This window comes from Poecilia reticulata, unplaced genomic scaffold, assembly GCF_904066995.2.
Source record: "Poecilia reticulata unplaced genomic scaffold, P_reticulata-male-v2 Scaffold_31, whole genome shotgun sequence".
In the NCBI taxonomy this organism is placed as follows: Eukaryota; Metazoa; Chordata; class Actinopteri; order Cyprinodontiformes; family Poeciliidae; genus Poecilia; species Poecilia reticulata.
In genome coordinates this window covers 160,850-175,813 of record NW_027675129.1, presented here as the reverse complement: position 1 = coordinate 175,813, position 14,964 = coordinate 160,850, and the positions used below count along the sequence as shown (strand labels likewise).

General features: G+C 36.8%; 1 pseudogene; it reads right to left on the bottom strand.

The window, feature by feature from the left end:
* Nucleotides 1–12,197: 12,197 nt before the first annotated feature.
* Nucleotides 12,198–14,548, bottom strand: LOC145550290 (uncharacterized; annotated as a pseudogene).
* Between the last annotated feature and the right edge of the window lie 416 nt (nt 14,549–14,964).

The following is a 14,964-nucleotide window of genomic DNA, read 5'->3' as shown; positions in this document are numbered from 1 at the left end:
TCCGATTGGCACCAGACTGGATACGTTTGACCTGTACTCAATGCTAAAGAGCCCAAAAGGATTGAATTGTGATCTCACTCTACGGCGCCCCCTAGAATTTTTTAAATGATCAGCCCCAAGCCATGCTTTCACCTAGAATTATGAAACTTGGTACACTTGTGTATATTGTCAAGACCTACAAAAACGTCTCTTGGAGCCATGGTCCAAACCCAAAAGGAAGTCGGCAATTTTGGACGAAACCTGCGATTTTTGTTTTTCAGAGACATCATATTTGATCGAACTCCTCCTACAGCGTTTGAGATACAGACTTCAAACTCAGTCAGCAGAGAGTTGAGATATTAAAGGTCTAAAGTTATCACAGGAATTTTTGTATGTGAAAGCATATGGGCGTGGCTAAGTGCCAAACTTTGACTATTCACCATAAAACATCAAAGTGACATAACTTTCACATAAAAGTAACAGCTGCTTCAGACTTCCTATGTCTCACTACTGACCAACCCTCATTACATTCTCATGGTCAGATGATGACGTAACCTTAGCTCAGCCCACTTTTGACAGGAATTCAGCTGTTTTTTCTACTGTATCTCTTACTTTTACTGTAGTATTCATGTGGAACTTTTCATGTGCCAACTAACAACATTACTTCTTTATTTACTTTGTCAATGCTTGCTGCCCCATGGGGGCGTGCAAAAATCACAGTCCTTCACCTCTGCATGATTGTCTTTAATTTTGAAATTCATTCTGTTACTGCATTGCAGATGGAGTTGTTTTAATGCTAGTTATTTTATTGGTCGCTGTGTGCAGGTTTTCTGTGATAGAATCCACAACTTCTTACATGTTTTTTGTAAATTTCTTCTGAACATGAATATTAAAACATTTAAAGCCATACAAAAATGCAGACATATCCTGTGGTCTTTTCTATGTTATGCTCTGAATCACGACTATTTGATTTCAGTGTGCTTCAGGGAACTACAACCATGAATCCCACATAATATAAATAATTGTCTTACTCATTATTTACAGGACAAAAGTTTAATTGGATCAACAATTTTGGAATGCTACATTGCAACCATTACCTTTCTATGATTTTACCGCAAATTCTTGCTGAAATGTTTCTTTGTGCAAACATTTTTTTGCACAGCTTGAAAATTAACTATCATAAAAAGATAATTTTACAACACTGACTCATAAGGATTCTTACATTTACAGTTATGTCACAAAATTTTTATTATACATATTGTAATGTTGGTGGCTTGAGGTCTGACTCACATACAGAAACATACCAGGGCAACTTTGAAATCAGAAAAAGTTGAATTATTGTACAAGTTAAGAAATTGGGTAAACAAATGACAGAAAGAGGGGTTCTTGAATACTGGTCTGCAAACCATGCTTGCCGGGACACTAAGAAGAGATGAAAGCAAAGGTGAGATATATACGCCGTACTGGGAATCTAATGACAACACTGGGCAGCTTACTGGATTGGAAGCTGAGATACTCAGGCTATACGAAGGGAAAGATCCAGGGCACCACAGGGGAATTTCACAAGATAACCTGCAAAATTTCCAGATTTGCTACGTTATCTCACAGACAAGCTCAGAGTGACTAAAGGTGCCGACATAGGTTAACACTGAGGAGCTGAAGTACTGGCAGACTGCTCCACTTATACTGAACACTGATGGGAATAAAGACGTTACAGCTGTATAAAGGTACAGGAGTAAGGCCCATCTTCAAGGTAATTGTGGTCGCCTGGCTCCATCTTGTGGAAAACTAAAGAAAGCAGCAGAGAACAATCCCCAAAATCCAACTTACCAGCACATTTCTTTTTTAATATTAAAATATGAGGAGCTATAAATCTCTGTCAGTTTTTCTAATAACTTCAACAATTTGCATAAAGCAACAATCTGACATTTTTACATTTAAATGGAAGAAAAATAAAACACTATACATTTGTAATATGGAGGAATTCAAAGGTGCTAAACTCATGAATTAAGAGACGATACACAAAACTCCATTCTCTCCGGCTCACCGACAACCAGGAAGACATTTAATGCACATCTGCGGAATCACATATTACATTTCATCATCTCATTTTCATCGTCTCAGAATCCAAAATGTCTTGTCTTTTGCTTCTGGCTTCGAGCATTTATACCATTTTCAGTCTGCTATTGTGTATTGGAAACCGTCTGACCAATGGCGTTCTGAATCTTGCTTCTGGCTCTGTTTTACATTGAGTGTGTGTTGGAAGTTCCGAGAATTCTGGGCCGACCTCGTGGAAGTTAAATCTGCTCCTTCAGAGGACCATTAGTCAGATTGTTAGTTCTTATCTGTCCAAACAGAGACTCTGGCCGAGTCCCTTGCCTGCCAGGAATTTCTCGTACAACACCTTATTTGGTGTTGAACCAGCACATTGAACATAATACATTCCTTTCCAGTAAAACATATCTTAATGTGAATTAACATAACTTTTAACTATTAACATAATTATATTCCTCAACAGTAAAAACTCACAAAAAATTATTCACGCATGACAGGTTTAATACTTTTAAACGTGTTCCTTCGATTGTCAGCACAACAAGTAGGGCAGCTCAAGGAATTGAACCTTGTTCCAAGTGGAAGTACCATTACAACTGCCTTTGCTTTTTATGTGCTATGTGACAAGGTAAAGCAAACCCTGCATTAAGAACAGCTTCAAAGATAATCAACATAATTAATATTAACTATTGAATTTAGATATTTTATTGATCCCATAGGGATATGAGCTATCAATATAAATTAGAATATACCCATTGAAAACAATTTTAATGCATCATTACTTTGGGTATGTATCCAACACTAACTGCCTAACTTTCAAAAATGCTGTCTTAATGCAACAAACGAAACCCTTAAAGTTAATTCTAAATAAAAAGGTTTTGTTAACGTTTCACATAAAGCTTCATTAACAACTACTAACATAATTTTAAATAAATTGGAATAGAAATTTCTCACTAAGGTATTGTAATAAAATCTGATAATATATATTTAAATTTTCAATGTCTGATAAAATAGTTTTCATTCATTCTAATCAAGAAAACAAAACCTTTTTTAATGTTCATAATGTCACATGATTATAACAGCTTAAAACCACACATTACACCCTCAGATTACTAAAATGATGACCATGTAAAACCACACATTACCCCTCATGATCACTGAAATATGTTGGCACAACTACTGCCTCAACTTTATATATCTGAGATTTAATGTAAACATAATCTATCAACGTACCTTTTTCAGTGGTTGCTTCTCCAACCATTTGTAGGTATCCTTTATCAGAAACTAATTTTAATATACTTGATGACTTCAAAATATCATCATTAAAATCTCCAATCGCTGCTATTGTGTGGTTTTGTTTCTCAAGCCAATCAAGTAACTTTGCTAAATTTTTCTTAAATAGTGACAAGGGATATAATGGTGGACGGTAAATCACCCCAAGGACCATGTTAAAACTACAAAACCGATACACTAAACATTCCAAATTGAGCTCTGGATGTTGTAAAATTTCAAAATCTTTACAATATATCCTTTTTTCATCAAAATCTTGTATCGTCAAACCTAAAAGACTTCTAACACGACTGACAGCGACATAAGCTTGTCTTGGTGAAAATATTTTACTAAAAGAAACAACAGCGTCATCAACAGTTATTCCTTGAACTTTGTGTACAGTACATGCCCATGCTAACTTGAGAGGAAATTGACGCCGCAAGCCACCTTTAACAGTGGCTCTGTCCTCCTCAGGTTCAATAGGTGTGGATCCAGCCAAATCTGATGATGTGTTGAAACAGCTGTTCCTCTTCTTCATGCCTACTCGATCATCATCAAATTTAACATAGACAACTTTGGGAAACTTTTTCTTTTCTGGTATTAATATTTCTGTAACAGTACCGCTGACACCATTAACCAGACCATCGCTAATGTCCACGTTTTTACAAAGCATAACACGTGCGCCTTTACCCAACAACAGCACTTCCGATAAAGAAGTATTTGAAGCTTTTGCATGACTCCCGTCTAACAACCTAAGTTTTCCTGTTTTTTTGTCATTTACATAATCCTGTGCCCCAATCCTTAAAAATTCAGGACAAGTCTCATATAAACGATTAATATTGTGCTCATTTACTTGGTTATTAGTTGCAAATATGTGCAAGGCTGAGCTAACCTCACCTGTTTCACAACGTTTAAAGTCTTTAAATCATCAGCCAGAATTGGTTTACCTTTGGAGCGAGTTCTCATCCTGTTAAGCAGTTCAGAAAATACAGCAATTTTTTGCCTCACAATTTCAGTTAATTCTACAATTTTAAATAATTCTGACCATATATTTGTGGCAACACCCTCCGTGTATATCGGCTTCCCTCTAACGGGCAGGAGTTGGAACAGATCCCCTGTTGTTATGACACTGATACCCCATATACGTTCGTGGTTTGTTTAATCTGACGCAATCGGCCGTTAACATGATAAGAGATTGTGATCAACCATTGATATTTCATCTATAATAAGAAGATGCAGATCACAGTATTTTACACGCAAGGAATTTATTTTATCTTCGCCCAGAGGAGTATATGGTAGGCGTACATCCTTTCCAATAGAAAAAGTGGTGTGGATTGTTGTCGCTTCTAAATTATACGCAGCAATGCCAGTGGGAGCTGTGAGTAATACGCATGTATTATCAGGAAACCTACACACAGTGGACAATAACCATTTTGATTCATATTCAATTGCCTTAATTAAATGACTTTTGCCTGTACCGCCACCCCCTGTAATAAATATGTGCAGTGGTTCTGGATTTTTTCCATTAACCCTATCTAAACACTACTGCCGGATTTGATAAAAACAGAAAACTGTTTTTCATTCAAAGATCTAATCAATGCAAGGCCTTCAGATCTACTCATTTGTTTTTTCTCAAATACTGGCATTTCTTTACGGTTAGAACTTAAATCAGGAATATGTTCCTGACCATCATTATCTATTGGTCTTTCTTTTAGTAATTCCACACACTCCAAGCGTTCCAATTCAACCTCCGGACATAACTCAGCCCATGTATCCTCCAGCATTACATCACCAGTAACATTGTCAACAGCCTCAAAATGATCAGATTCCAACTCAAATTCACTCCTATTTAAATCTACAACAGACCTTACAGAATGTTTAGTTCCATCAAAAAGTCCAATAACACCAGTCCTGTAAAAGTCACCATAGGTTTTACAATGTGCAGGTTTAAGTTCACTATCAAAGCGATAAGGCAGAAATAACTGCATTATACTTTGATAAAACTTTTCTGGTTGTTTCGTTTCAGAGAAACGTGCATTTCGAACAACTGCTGGTTTTGTCCGAGTTCTTTTTACAACAATCCCAAAGCCATTGTTCAACTTTACTGAATTTCTAAATTTCTCATTTTTTGACAAAACACGATACTCTGAAGCAAACGTAGCCAGGCACATATCAGAAAACACATCGTCATTCGGCCTATTCTTATAGCGGTCAACTATACCAGTCATCCACATGTCTTCTGGAGTGAGATCTTGGGTTGCAGCTTTTTGTCTCAAAATAGATATTGGTAAACTCATTTTTTGTGACATTATCACCTGTAGCAACAAAAACAACTTTACGAGAACACTCCTTTAAATGCATGTTGGTGAGTCGGTACACTGCTTCTTGAGCAGAAACATCCCGGTTATGTAAATAGACACTACCAAGTTTCTTTAAAGTCTCTTTAGCACTAACATTTCCATCTTTGGCTGCTTCTCTTTGTGCATTTCCCAACAGAAGGCCAATTTCACGCTCACTTTTGGACATGTACGATACTATATAAACACAACAAGCATACGCATCAACACAACACTGAATATCAATATTTGCATTCCAAGCTTTTAACAGCGGCCTGCTATGTTGATTAATACAAATTTTGTTAATTTGTCTTTTCAACACAACATGAGTATTCCTACTGGATCGCTTATATGCCGTTTCAAATAAACCTTGACTTATCCCCAAAGCTTGAAACATTTCTTCCACTGTACTATATGGACAGTTCTCATCAGAGATGGCTTTCTTGACATTTGTTAAAATTTCACTTGCTACATCTCTGTGCATTTGTTCCCGAGTTGTCTTATCCTTACATTCGCAATGTGCTTTATCGTCACTTTTATCCAAATTGCACTTACAAGTCTTAACCGGATCATGATATTTTTCACCGCAACAAATTAAAGTTCGGCAAGATTCAGGCCATGGGAAATTGAAATGATAGACAGTTTTTTTCTTTTCACAAGTTTTTGAATGTCGTTTTGACTGCTGCTGTACAGATGTTACAACTTAAAACAACGGATCTTCTTCAGTTGGAATTTCACATGTCACATGCTTATCAATAAATGCAATAACCTCTTCATCTGTGTTCTTTTCCAAAATTGTAGCACCAGAAATCCAAAAAAGACAATGACAATGGGGAGAACCACACTGCTGCAATTCTACACGATAATAGTAGTCTTCAATTTTTCCAATCAGATTTGCAGGAGACATTAAAATTTCTTTTATAAAAACATGCCATCTAAAATCAAACATTCTTGCTGCAGTAACAGGGTTTCGACACAGCAATTCACACTTATCTGCTCACTGCAACTGTTCCAAAGTCTGTGTTCATCCTTCCTGCTTTAAAATGCTATAAAGTATTTGTTCATCTCATATCAGCAGACAAAAATGAGGCAAACCATGTGGGTTTTCCCAACATTCTAACACCTGCTAGCAAGTCGCGTTGAGCCGACTGCCAGAAAGCAGGTGTGCCTCGAATGGGTTTCAAGAAGCGATATCCCTCATCAAATTCCAACAACTTATTTAATGAATTTTCATCCTCAATCATATTTTGAGATGTACAACTTGTGCCTTTATGTAAAGCTATCGACACTTTAGACACAACCTGTTCAAGTTCTGACATATATTGAGCAAAGAAGATGTATTCTACATTACGCGCAAATCTACCATCGGCATGAAGAAGTCGGTTATTAAAATAACGACTCAAAGTCAAACAATATTGCCGCTTTTCATGGTATGTGTTAAAACCAGATGGAAACAATACAGGGAAACATTTTGCTTCATTAGTACAATCAGAAAGCAGTTTTATAGGGTTATTATTTTCACCTGGCGCTACATTTAACACATTATCAACATACACATCCAAAGCTTCTTGGCCTATATCTACCGGCATAAGACAAGTGTCCTGAAACATGCAGTGTTGCTGTCTGTCATGTAAAAGGTCATCATCATTTTCATCTATGGACATGTCCTCATCTTCTTTAACACTTTCATTCTTTAAAACAGAACTATTTTCTTCTGGAGAAAACTCATTGATCCAAGATTCATTGAACTCTCCATCTTCATAATGAAAGTTGCAATGTTTCAAGTACCAAAGAGCTTCCTGGACATGTAATGTGTCAACATACTGATAATCATAGTGACCTTTATACGTCAATTTATGCTTTAACTTAACAGGTAACAAAGACCCCTCCATATTACTACGAGGTAGCAAACTGCATGTTTCAACAATATTTGCAGGGACACATGTAACTGGACCGTGCACTCCATTTTGCCCACCTTTCGGCAACGCCAACATTTTCATAAACGGTGTATGTAAAGCTATTAAATGTTGCTCCAGAGTATTCAAGCATGCCAACTCATGTGGGATGGGATCAACTGTCAAATTATTGCATGAACTTTCTGGTGGCATTTGACCTCTGCTGATTTTATAATGGCAAGAATAACATATATACAATTTTTTTCGACAGGTTTTAAGATTGCATTGTGATATGCACGCACTGTTACATCTATGCAGATAATCATCATGTATACATTTATCTGCAATTAAAAACATTTCTTTAGTTTTCCTGTAAGAATCTTTACAACAATTTAACACCTGATGTTTGAATAACAACCGAAAGCATACGCAACACACAAAATTGGGCCCCTCTTTTACTTTGTCCAAAAATCGCTCAACAACAAAATCAAACTCATTTGACTTGATTTTAATTTCTTGTCTTTTTAGCTCTACTTGTGATATTATGTGATTCTTATGCTGTGGATTAAGATATTGTTTTCTACTTAACTGTTTCACTTTTTCTCTGTGAGATTCGTCTTCATTATATTTTGTTATGCTCAATTGCTTAACTTTTTCTCTGTGAGATTCGTCTTCATTATATTTTGTAATGCTTAATTGCTTAATCTTTACTTTGTAAATCTCATCTTCACGATATTTATTTCTCGTCCAATTTTTTTTTTGTTCCTTGTATAGCAAATTTGTCTTATACAAATTTCTTTGATTAGATTTTAATTTTTGCCTATGTATCATTTGACTTCTATATTTAATGGCTTGTCTCCCATTCTTGTTATGTCTTAAGTACATTGAAAAACTGTAATTTGCTTTACCGCTTAAAACAAGTTTCTTTGCATTTTTCTGACCTTGTGAAGATCTTGTATCCATATGTTGGGTTTTTAACAAAACATTTTCTTCACAAAGTTCAAAGCAAGAGTCTTTATCACCCTGCTTTGCACAAATTACAGCATCAAAATGCTTATTACAGTTCTGCAAATATATAGCTTCATTGGTCAAATGTCTACTCTTAACTATATTTGGTCCACTGTGTGCCATTAAATACACATATATCCAATCCTAACATATTGGCGGCAGATTTAAACTCAATTTCCATAGCACAGTGACCCACGTACTTCATCTGTGACTGGTTAACATATTCTGTCACAGAAGCAAACTCTTTAGTCAACATTTTTTTGCATTCCTCTCTATTATTGGTCATCTGTGAAATAACAGCAAGTCTAATTTTACGGTGATTTTTCTCAGAACCACTAAGTGTATAAGCTACAGCTCTGAAAAAACTGTTACCATCATTTACAATATTTTTAGTCTTACACACATTTCCCAAAGGCCCACGCAATATTACTTTTTGGAAATGATGTTCTTCAAAGTCTATTTTAAAGTTCTTACACAAAGTTCTAGCATTACCTTCAGAAAGAGGAGTAAATAGTAAAGTTTTTGGTTATCTTGTAAAATACCCACACACTCATCTTCAATGGAAGTCTCAGTTTTCATTTTATGTGCAGTTTTTGGTTCTGTTTTAGCTTGCCGAGTTTTATGTCCCCCAGAAAGATCACTTTTCATGCAATAACCATAACATGTTTGTGAGTTAGGCTGCTTCACACAAACAACCGTCTCATAATGATTTCCACTAATATTTTGCAGATAGATACCGTTATTTGTCAAACTACTCAGTTTGACAAATAACTGTATTCAAGCCATTTATCATTGCAAAATGTGAAAATATTAACACCAAAATAATCAGCTGCAGCTTGAATCTCTACTTCAGTTGCCCAGCTGCCAACATACTGCATCCTTGAAATGGCAATGTATTGTGACATGGAAGAATACTCACTTCTTAAAATACTTTCATACGCGTCAGAATTTCTTTGTAACTGGTTTACAACAGCAAGCCGAATTTTACGATGAGATTTTTGAGTGCCACTGATGGCCTGACTAAGTGCTCTAAAAAAGCAGTTTCCATCACCAACTATTTTTTCTGTCATACATGGCAGACCAAGTTCACCAACTACATAAGATACATAATTTGCCCGTTCAAACTCAACATTCAACTTTCCACAAAGTGACCGTGCAATCTCTACATAGATTGGGTTAAAATACAATTTCTTATTTTGGACATGAGTAACAACCACATCGTCATCACCATCATCCCTGTTTGATGTTTGAAGAACAAATGGATGCTCTACATAAGAATCCTGCATATCCACATGGCTTTGTTCAGATAGAGCACTGCTACTTGGCGCAGCAGCGACATGTGTACTTGTGCTGCTACTTGAGTTAGTCTGAACAATTTCAACTCCAGTGCTCTCAAATAGCCTGGGGTGGACATTCAGTTCACCAGAAAAGCTTGAAAGAAGAGCAAAAACATCAAGAGAATTAAAGTGGAGAACAATGCTCTTCCCATGTGCATCTATCGTCCCCTCGTGGTTTCTTGCATGGGAGTCTACAAGAGCATAACGTCCATTATGACCGATAAGGGCACAAGTACTCCCACATAATGTCACAAAGCATGTTTCATACCTTCCACAGATCATACTCAATCCATCCCACACCATTCTCAATTAACTCTCCTTCTACTATATCAACATCTCCAGAAGCATAATTTCCATAAAAACATTGAAAATGCTGTCCATCAACACAAATATTTTTAGGCAAGTCTGGAATACAAAGAAGCTCATGTCCAGTACTGATGAAATTGCCGTCATGCAAAGATGTGTATAGTTTATCACCTACAGTCAGTACATCGTCCAGCATGTCAGCATTCCATGAACAAACGCTTTTCAGTGTGTGCTTTGTTAAAGCAACAAGACTAATGGCTGCACACTGAAGTCCGCCATATGTAAAACGAGCATCGCCTTGATGAAATGACCCACTGACTGAAGCAAAATGGCTACTGGAAGCATGGCACGCATCTGTTGAGTGCATGTCCTCAGTCAGTGCTCCAGATGTGTCTATATTACTGGACATCTCTGATAGAAATACCGCAGAGTGAAAACTCAGTTGCATGTAATGATTCCCTAAATTTGTTCAAGTGAACCATTAAATCATTTAAACACGTGTTAAATACGACAACAGGCGTGCCAGATTCTGATGCTAAACCCTCTGAATTCCGTGTTCCAAAATCCACAACAGCGAAGTACTCTCCATGCTGGATGACCAAGGTGGTGGCATCAGGAAGACCAAAGATACACATTCCGTTTCTCATTAAATACATTTGCAATAGCTCATACAGTTCCCCCTCCTGGTTGAGATCAAATATCCCGTTTACCATATCACCAAGACCTACTTTCCAATGTCGACCAAAAATAGCCTGATTTTGAACCAGCTTGCACAACTCTGGTTTTGAACCTGTGCTTGGTCTTTCTCGCGCAATATATCCTGCCAACTTCTGACCCTCTACTCGGACTTCATCTACATTCGCAGTCTTCCAGGTACAAATGGGAGAAATGTGGTGTTTTATGGCAGCTGTAACACTACATGACATCAAGGTATCAGGACTAGTCTGATTAGTACCAAGATATGTCCCTGGAACAAGAGACGGTGGAAACCCCTCTGAACACCTGCAAACAACGGGGTTAGCAGCCTGACCTTTGGGTGATGTCTGTGTGCACTTGAAATCACCCATCTCAGGCATCTAGAGTGAAAATGTGAAAAACATGACATCTCTACATCCTCATTTGATAAAGGTAATTCATGCAGTCTGCTTCTCTGCCAAATATAATGTATATTACAAATATATGAAGAGATTTCTTTTTACAATACTGAAACTCATTTAGCATGCTACCCCACCAGATTTCATTTGTTATGCGACTTGCAAGATGCTAAAGTCAAAAATACTTTTCCTCTAGATATTCATGCTAGCAGAAAAGGTAACCGCATTATTTTTGCTCTGAATTGTATTACACTAAAATGTTAAGAATTAAGTAAATACATTTTAAACTAGTTCTTTTGCACAATTATGGATTGCCATGAAATTACATAACCTGCTATATTTTCTGTGAACCATCAGAGGGTGCTGTAGAGAAATTTTATTATTTTTACTGCTGTCTGCATTTATTTTTTTGATACTTTTATTATTCTTTTTATAAAACCTAGAAAACAAAAAAATTTAAGTAGATTCTATTTAAATTCCTTTTAAAGTATTAATGTTAAAACTACAATGATGTTACTAAGAGTATTGTCAAAAAAACCTTCTAAGAAAGATTTGGAAATTGTACACAGTTAATGTAGCTCTTTGATGCGATATCCATGCTAGCAGAGGAGCTAACAACATTGTTTGTGCTCTGAACCACTCATTTACAGTAAAATACCACCTCCTCTGATCCATTAACTCAGTATTTACAACAGGAAAGATACCAAATTGTTACTGCAAAAGAATAAAATAAACTTCCAACATTTGAAATGTCAAAAATTAGAGAATTGTAATTATGTTATGAAAATTGTAGACTGAAATGAACACCACTCAGACAAATTTTTTATTTATTAATACACACTGCAGAGCACATTATACAAACCCCGTGGCCAGCAGGAACCTCCAAGACAGACGCACCCCACACCAGGACGGTCAGACACCTCATGAGGACGAGCGGATTTCAGCGTAAGCCTGACCTACAAATAAATGACACAAAAATCATATCAAGCTGATTTTGCACAAAATCAACAAAGATGCAATGTCAAATGTTTTCAATAAAACATTTAGTAATTCATTATAAATTACACATTTAAACTTAATGTGAGAAACAGTGTTTTTAGGCGGCACACATTCAACACCTCTGACAGGAGTCACATGTGATGCAACTGAAACCTAAAGGAAAAATTTAAAAAAGAACAGTTAAATGAAATAATCTGTACTAGAAATGATAAATTAGCTTATGCTTGTACAAACCTCCTGTGTCACACAGCTTCTCTTTGGGAGAGCTGGTTTCTTTTTATGTTCCACAGGCTTTGTCTGCAACACCACTTAAAACATTGAGGGTTTGTGTTATTTATAAAAGAAAATACTAAGAATCTTAGTAGTTGCAGTATTCTGCAAATTACCTCAGTGCCTGTGTGAACATCTGGAAGAGCCGATGGAGAGACTGTTTCCATGGCAACCAAGGTGAGAAACGGACAGGATTTAATGGGATGAAACATTCCTTCAAAACCACAGGAGTCCCATCGCTCTATAAAAGCAAATTTTGAATTATTAAGATGCCAGTGACTTTGACAATTAAATTTCATGAATAGCTACAAGCTTCACAGACTTGGTAATAAACCACTCTTTTCTTGGGTGAATCAGAGAAAGAGTCCAATTCCCCGAGTGATTCCTCTGTAAAGGTAGAGCACATATAAGATTTTAGGATGACTATCGATAGTTAAAGGAACACCTTTCTTTCATTGCAAGCCAATAAAAGATCCATACCTTCCTGCCAGATCTCACGAGTGTCCACTCAGAAGGGTGTGGAGAAGGAGGACAACGACGAGGACTCTCCACTCCCTACACTACCACACGGGGCACAAACCTCGGTTTATACGGACGAGTTGCCTGACTGCACCAGTGGCTTTGGTGCTGACAACTCCAGGAACTGATAGCCAGCATTCCAAATCAGATTCCAGAGGATGTGCATCCCGTGGTCATCGCTAAGGTGGATCTGCACATATAAACAGTAATCAGAGATAAAATTAACACTTCATATTAATGCAAATTTGTTGCTTATTGTGTTTAAAATGAAAATGTACTTACGCCATCACGGCACCACAGAGTGAGACGGTCCAGAGGAAAGTGATCAGCGGTGGAAAAATAGAGAATCCCTGAAAAGATAATGACAAATAAAATTAAATTGTGCAAACACCAATAACATGAAAGAGCTGCAATACATGTACCAGATAAAAACATGATTAGAAATATTTTAATACCTACCTAGCTTTGCTGACCTGCGGTGGAATTCTTGCTGGAACAAGTTCTGCTTCTCTCTGGACTCAGTCAAACGAGGGACAAAGCCGGTACAAAACACCTAGAATAAATAATCAATTTAGAAATTTATATTCAAAAGACCTAGGAAAATAATAACCCATTAAAAAGTTGATGTTTATATCACTGTTTCTAGATTCCAGTCTTCAAAGACTATTGCTCTGCATGCTTTATATGTGTAGCAGAATGTAAATTTCTAAAACATGAAGAGCAGTGGTATCTGTGAAGTGGGATTGAGAAACACTGGTTTTTAATCAACAATGCCCACCTTAGGCCAACGACTACAGATTGTCAACAGGTACCACTCAAATTCCTGTCCGGCTTCTTCTGGATGGTGACTGGCCGTAAGGTTGTTTGATGGAGCCATGATGCAGACAGTGTCAGGCTCCCGAGGTCATTGGCTTTCATTACCTCAAGACGCAAGTCAGCTGCACAGGCTCCAGGGGTAGACATGAAACCAAACTGTTAGCAGCCACTTGGCATCTCAACAATGCCGTCCACAAAGGACCGCAAATGGGACGCTCCGATGAGAAGGACAAACTAAAATAGTACAAAACACAGCAACATGGGAACTATGTCTACATATTCTATTTGAAATCATTGTAGATTGTACTTACTTTCTTATCAGGGCAACCCTCAGGAATGACCAGCTTGTGACAGTGGTTGGTCACTTCACTAGCTGGCCATTTATTCACAGAATGGCGCCAGCCGGTGCCACGCCCTATTAAAAACAGAAATGAAATAATATATAAAACTTAATATAAAATATGTACTCTGGATACTTCATGTGACATACAAATAAGGCATTCAATTTAAAATAATATAATTAAACACTCACGTGAAACAAAATCACTAGAGGCATTGGGTATCCCTACACGCCCAATTCGAACTGCTTCTACCCTTCTTCTTGCAGCTTCGGATCGGCGATGGGACTTTCCTCGAGGCATCTACATTTCAACATGAAAGAATTCAGTGGAAAGAATTCATATTTATTGATAATTATAGCAATATAAATTTTATAATGCATCATAAAAGTGAGTACACCCTTCACATTTCTGCAGATATTAAAGTACATCTTTAATTGCAAGTGTATAACTGTGTTTATTCCTTTCTTCATTAACATCAAATCATGCAAGGTTGAAAATATTTGCTCTTTATTTGACAAAGTTATGAGGATGAACCAAGTATTTTAGCCACCTGAAATAGCCTAATTTTTTTAGGTAGAACATATTTCAGGCAACTAAAATATATGGTTCCCTCCTCATAACTGGTAAATAAAGAGCAAAAGTTACTAAATTGTCTGGACTTATTGATGAGAGGAATAAACAAAGTTAAAGACTTGCTGTGAAATTAATTTGTCCCTATGAAATAGAGGGGTAACAGATTATTT